The sequence below is a fragment of the Carassius auratus genome, unplaced genomic scaffold (assembly GCF_003368295.1).
Source record: "Carassius auratus strain Wakin unplaced genomic scaffold, ASM336829v1 scaf_tig00027555, whole genome shotgun sequence".
Taxonomy (NCBI): Eukaryota; Metazoa; Chordata; class Actinopteri; order Cypriniformes; family Cyprinidae; genus Carassius; species Carassius auratus.
Window position 1 is genome coordinate 137,227 of NW_020525603.1, and position 7,279 is coordinate 144,505.

Consider the following 7,279-nt stretch of genomic DNA (forward strand, 5'->3'; position numbering starts at 1 on the left):
GACAAGGACTTCGCCGCGTCCGACCAATCAAACGTGGGATCCCCACGTGGGGCGCGTCTATTCTACGCGTTCTGATTGGCCAATAAAAAAACTGACCTTCTGTTCGCCATCTTGGCTCTAAATAGGTTGCTTTCCCCGTAGACAAACAACTTACATGGGCGACGATTGTACGAAGGCCAGCCACAAACTGAAATCTCAAGAGATAGACCGTATCCTAAGAAATACATGTTACAAGTGAAATTGTCTGTTGCACTTCTGTTCACTGATTTAGGAGCACGACTGCTGTTGTTCCATGGAAAGCATTTGAAAGTTGCATCAAATCTGGTTATGATTCCTTTGACGTTTCCTAAACGATGTCCTAATGGCTAATGGTATGTTTTCGTTACACTGCGAATTTAATATGTGAGCAACTGATCGCTGAATTGGGCCAAAACTTCCTTCAAATGTCCCAGTTTGTCCTTTCCAAGGACGCCCTTTAACATGGACAGCACAGTGATGCGAGAGAGCACCCTTATAGCCAATCTATAGTTAGGCTACCGATTTTGAATGTAACTCAAATTAACAGCATAATATGTGAAATCAGCCCTCATTACTTGATTCACACTGTCTGCTCAGCAACACCCACCGTGCCCATGTCTGCGCCATAAAAAAAATCCCCATCCTATCTTGTGTTGCTCAGACCCACGTGGGGCGCAGCTCTTCGTTCTGTGCGTGCTGACCAATCAGAGGACTTGCGTGCATCTGATTGGCTTAGAGCAACACGGGTTGTCAGTTCGAGACCTAAGTTGTCAATCAAGCCCACGAGGGGTAGAGCGCTGACAAATGCCTGTGCCTCTCAGCCTCCCGCCTGCGAATAGTGCTTGGAATGGCTGCTTAATTAGCTTCGAATGGCTTTTCCTTCCAGCTCAAACAATCTGTCACTACCATGTGGTAAAAAGAGCCTTGCGTAAAACAAAAGAGGGAAGAGCTAGTAGGGGCTAAATATCAGTTTTTTTTTTTCTATGTATGCAAGTCGTATTACCACAAAACAAAACAAAACATTTATTCCACTCAAAGGCTGGTTCATCGTAGCCAACTATTTCTGGCTTTATTTGTTCACCAAATAGGGTTGTAATCTGATATGATAAATAATACTCTGTTCTTTTTTATAGATTTTTTTGATAATTAAAAAAAATAATATTAGACATTTGCTGTATAAAACAGTAATCTGGAATGTACTTTTAAATGGACTAAGTGGACACGTTTAAGATGTTTGCACTCAGGGGACTTCTGGGCCACTCCAATACAAAGATCTGGGAAAAAGCCAACTATTGTTCGATTAAACTGTAAACTTTTGTCCATCCTTTTGGGAGGGTTATTGGCTGGAACAAATGTCTGGAATGGAAGCAAGGATGGACATTGGAGTCATTATGAGAGCTATTATTGACATACCACTGCTCTAATATTTAAAATAACTACATTTTGTCAGTGCACAAATATAATATTGATTCTTTCCTCTGGAATTGCAAAAATGTTTGAAATGCTAAACTGTGTTAATGGCAAATATACTTCTATGAACAGTAAGTTTTCTGCATGCTACTTGTGTATCATTGATGTGTGCAATAGAGATTTCCTGCTTGCTCAGTGACCCCCTCACAAAAACATTCTGTATAATACAACAAAAGTGTGAGTCAATGAGTTTTCAACCCACAGACAAGGACTACAATAGTAGTGTCAAGTCTATTTTGATGACCAAAGTAACAGCTGAAGACTGCAGACTGCACTCCACCCCTCTTTCAAATTACTGACTGGGCTATAAAACCAGATATTTGCCATATACCTGCAACAGTTTAATTTCAGCACATATTTATGTGTTGCTATATAACCACTGCTAGGATGGAACTGATTTAGCTGTAATGATGGAGAGGAAACACTACAGTTTCATATCCGAGTGCCTGTTCATTCACACCTTTGTTCTGACAAACATGCTTTGTATTTTCATGCTAATGCAGCTCCAAATGATAGCTGTCATGATTATCCTCAGTATGTGAGAAATACTTCTTTCTCAGTCTCTGCCTGCCTGCCTGTTTTTTTTTCATGCATGCAACCTTCCACTACCTACCTCTCTCTTCTTTGCTTGATTTCCCTGGTAGTGGAGCAGAAAACTATCTGACTCTGCATGGCGTGCATGTATTGAGCGGTGCCTCTGTCTCTGGTTTATTGACGTGCTTTCATATGTGGGAATGGGGCCTTAAAAGAGAGATTTTCCTGACTACAATAGCTTCAGTGTGCAGCACTAGGCTGAATGGGCTATGGTGTATCAGAGAGACTTGTCAGGCTGTAATCAATGCAAACAGGATGAAAAGCTTGATCAAAAGAGACAAACGCAGACATGAGCACTGTCGCCAAATGAAAACAAGAGTAAGAAAGATGGAGGCTTTGGCAGTTGGCCATGGCCTGTTGTATGTGGAGTATGTGTGTGTAAGAACGAGGGAGAGAAATTGAGCCAAATTCTCATTCTGTTCCAGCATAAGTAATATCTTCAATACAGGAGCCGCGGCGTAACCGCGCTGACTCACACAGCGCTCCCAGGAATAGCATATATTAGATGCTAATGTGCAGGTAATGGATGATATATATCCATATAAAAGGACTCGGTGCTTGTGGATCTCTGAGTGTTAATCCAACACTGATTTGGGAGCTGCCAGGGATGATGGGTAAAGAAAGCTTCTCTTTAGGGATTCTCCTCCCAATCCAATCTGCATCTGTACTGATGGATTCACTATAATCTCACTCTAAAGAAGAAAGGGATTCCACACAGGAACCTGTGGCACATAAGCCTGTTGAGATCTCTGCGGGCTGTCACAGTGTGCATGAGTGTGTATAAGCCTGTTTTGAGCACAGCCGAGTGAGTGTGTGTGTGTGTGTGTGTGTTTGGAGAGGGTGTTATATGTTCGTAAGCCTGTTTGGGACACAGCTGCCCATCACAGCTATTTGAAAAGCTCCAGGGGTAAGCCATAGGGGCATGAGAGCTCTCTTGATAAAATTTGTCAGCCATATACTTGAGTTTTTCCTCCATGTTGTCTAAGGAATCAATAGCTGTGTCAATTCTTAGGTTCAGAGACAGGTTAAGTACACATTTAAAGAGAATCTGGAATATTTTCCGAGGGTAAAAACATTTATTAACCTCTTTCTGTATGTTATACTCACAGTAAAAATGGAGTAATTGAGAACATTTTAGGATCCATAAGAGTCTGAAGATTCATTGGTTTTTGGAGAAGGTTTTGGAAAGAATGCTTTCTTTGCTGTAAATGTTCACTGTGAAATTAGCAGTATGACACAGGCAGCACTAATGCTTTTATACATCAGCTCAATAAACAAAAGATAATATCTAGCATTATTGAGGTACTATTATATATATATATATATATATATATATATATATATATATAATAGTACCTCAAGAATACTAGATATTATATATATTACATTTAAAAATATAAGTATATATAATGTTTAGTCAAATTTTGTTGTGTTTGTACAATTTTTAAAATGTAAAAATCTATGATTATTGTTTAAAAAAAACATTACTTCAGGTTTAAGTTCAGTTATTTCAGGAGAAACATTGCTTAGTTACACTAAAATATGTTTTATTTTATAACAAAACTAATAACAATAAACTAAATAATAAACTTATACAATTTTTTATATTTTATTTTATTTAACTTTTGTGTTAAGTTTTTTTATTTAAAGTAACAGTTTTTAAAATGGTTTTAGGTATTAGCCCTGGTATAAAGTAACTTTTGTTCCATGCAAAAAGTTCCAAACGAAGGCAGAAAAGCAACTGTTTTCATCTCTAAGCATCATACAGTAGTGGCGTTAATGAATGAATTTGTGAGTGATTCGGTTGAGTGTCTGATTTAATGACTCACTCCTAAACACAGTCACTTGTTTCATTCCTGAAAGAATCAGTGCATCTGAACGAATAACCAATTCGTTCAGATGCACTGATTCTTGAGTGAGTCAATGAATGAATCAGTGACTCACTCAAGACGACAGTTATTTTTCACCACCTACTGGTGGATGTGACCTGCAAAAAGAGTCACTCTAAAATCCCCACCACTAATGCACTGACTGCCCGTTTGTATGGAACACACAAAGACACACTAGCGATAGAAACAGTGACAAAAAAATTACCATTGCTGCTGGATGGTTATATCTGTATTTGTTGAACATAAATTACATTACCATATCTTTAATTATTTGTATGTTTTATATATATATATTTACATTTAAAATAAATCAGTAAACGCAAAAGACGTATTATTATTTTTTTTTTTTTTAGGTGCATTTGTACTCTGGAAGAAATAGCATTAGAGTGAGACCAAAAGAAGTGAGAGAGTCTGGAGTTCTTCAGAGGAGTGCAGTTATTTTTGGTGATTGAGACACAAGTGGATAGGATGAAAAGTCAAGCACCTCCTCAACACCGCCAGTCTCTGTAGTGCCAACCAAGCTATCATCTGTCAGAGAGAACAGTGGATGAGAGGAAATATAGCTGACTCCACACCTGCAAACACAAACACCCACAGATACACTTGTTCATGCTCACTAGCTGTGCAGTGGCTCTACTGAACACTCTCTCACATGGTACCTTTCATCCTAAAGTACACTTTTACAACTATTTAATGAGAAATGCATAAAAAATATATAAGAATAATAATAATAATAATAATAATATAATAATATAATAATATATAATATAATAATATATATAATAATTATTATTATTATTATTATTATTATTATTATTATTATTATTATATATTTATCAAATATAATTTACTTTTATGACAGCTAATATCAGAACACAATAGTTCTTTGACAATGGTTTTTACAAAACAACTTTTATTTTGCCAGTGGCCAGAGGTCTGTACATTGTTGGAGTTTTAGTTTAAAAGCAAAAAAGGAAACTATAGGTTATTGTAAAATAAATTCAGCAATAATTGTTTTGTTCAAAGGGCCTTTATCTACTTTTCCTAGCTGTCATTCATGTGAAGCATTCCTGTGAAGAAACTTCAGATTTTGTCCTCGTCCATTGTCCTTTACTCAGAATGTTGGATCATTTAGGAGCTGTGTTCTTCATTATATCATTCTTATTGCTCATTATCTTGTGCCTTTATGTTGATCAAAGATAAATCCCCAATAAACATGGGAAATACACATAGCGCTGTATGTTTATTTATCTCTATTGACTAGAACTAAAATGCATACAGACCAGAGACCTGTTATATATACATAGACGTACACACACTGGACAATATCAAATACATCATACAAACAGGGTTTCCGTGATCAGAGTCATCACATACTGTATAACATCTGTTTCTCCCATTTACACAAACACAAGCGGAAGATATTCTTGTCACATCCTTAATCTGAATCTCCTGTGGACCTCTAGCAGGCTTTTAACATCTCCAGTCCCCCCCCCCCCTCTCTCTCTCTCTCTGTTGACTTCACAGAGTGCTACCACCGTGTTATCAGCGTCTCTCTGTAGTCCACTTAGCGAAATGCTAGGGAGCTGCCCAAGGTCCATCTACCTCATGAGAGAGTGCTGACTATTCTGCCACTGCACTTCTCTCTCTTTCTTTATCTAGCTCCCAGATAGTAACACATTTGAAAAACTCTTGGACAAACTCCATCAGTGTTTATCCAATCATATTTTGAAACACGGATAAGGCAAAGTACTCTTTTATGATATTATTGAGTGAGTTTGACACTGGAGCAGAAGGACAGAGCTCACTGTCACGGCCCACAACCCACTGCCAGGCCCACATTTCTACAGGCATTTTTCATAATGATATTCATAACCTCAGAAGGACTCAGAGAATGGGCAAAAAAAAAAAAGTGTAAAAAGGATCGATATCTCTTGTTGATTGTACTATTTTGTTTACTGTACATTCAAAGGGGGTGTTTTCTGGCCTTGGATTATGCTGAAGCTCAAAAAAAATGTCATTATGCTGACCATATTTTATGAGTTTATACGTTTTATATAACATGAACTTATTTGGCTTTCTGTCCATGATGAAGGACTCTGGATCCACCACCTCTACACTAATTAATTAATGTTAATATAATTTTTAATACATAATAAAACAGGAGTTTGGTTGGCGGAGGACTTGAGGTTAGTGTTTACTTCCTTTTGAGCTTTTAGTGTAACATTTATTGTACCAAAAATGCCTAATCAGTCAATTTTTAGGTTTTTGAAGGAATTTCATTTGTTCGCAAGCTTACACTAAAATAAAATAAAAAATTAAATAGTTTTTCATTTAGCAATTACTTCACTTGTATACAAATAATTATATAATAAATATCCCTTTTCCTACATATTTTTCCTAGCAACTGTACATTATATAAAAAAAGATGACAAAAAATTTATATACACAAAACTATAATAAATGTTCTTTTATTTCCATTAATCTGTGTTTACATAATATTGAAAGTTTGCATTTATTTTAAATAAGCAAAATTCAAAGTAAAATATAATAATCTTTTCATAACAGGTTTACCTTTTCTTTGATGTATTTGTGATATGACACACTAGGTCCTGCTGCTGTGTGGTGGGACCTGTTTATATCAAGTGATTTCCTCGGGGGTGGATGAAGTTCTACTGTATCCTATTGTAATTATGCTACAGAGAATAAACATGACCACTTTCTGGTGAGAAACATGATTGTGTAAAGAATCAAACAAGCTATGAAACTGACACAAAATGGATTACTGAAAAACTATTCAATCTCAATGTTCCTTTATTTTCTTGCAGTCCCTTTAAGCTTGCTTAAAACATTGTTGTGATGTTTTTTTTTTTCCTAACCTCCACTGCTTGCCTCATAAATGACCACGAACTCTGCTTAAGTGCTTTAAGAAAGCCCATGCTGTGGTCTTGACCTAATGAACACTGCTGGAATAAAGCAGCCGTGCTGTATCTAATGCTCAGGTCTTAAGTGGTTTGTTCCCTTCTGTGAGGTGATGGTGTTTCTGGGAATACAAAACGCATTCTCCATACTCCTTTCTCTGTTCTACTGCTTTATTCAACTCACATGAAGCTCTGAATTTTCTCCTTCTTTCCTTCTTTCACAGCAGAAAGCTTTTAAGTCTGTGTACAGTTTGCCGCCAGCACTAAAAAGTGATGAGTGTGCCATAACCTGTTACTTTTAGTGATTACCTTCCATTTGCATTATTTATACAGTAAAATCCTTTTGGTTGCTTTTTAAATCATTATGTTAACAAGAGGAAAGAGTCA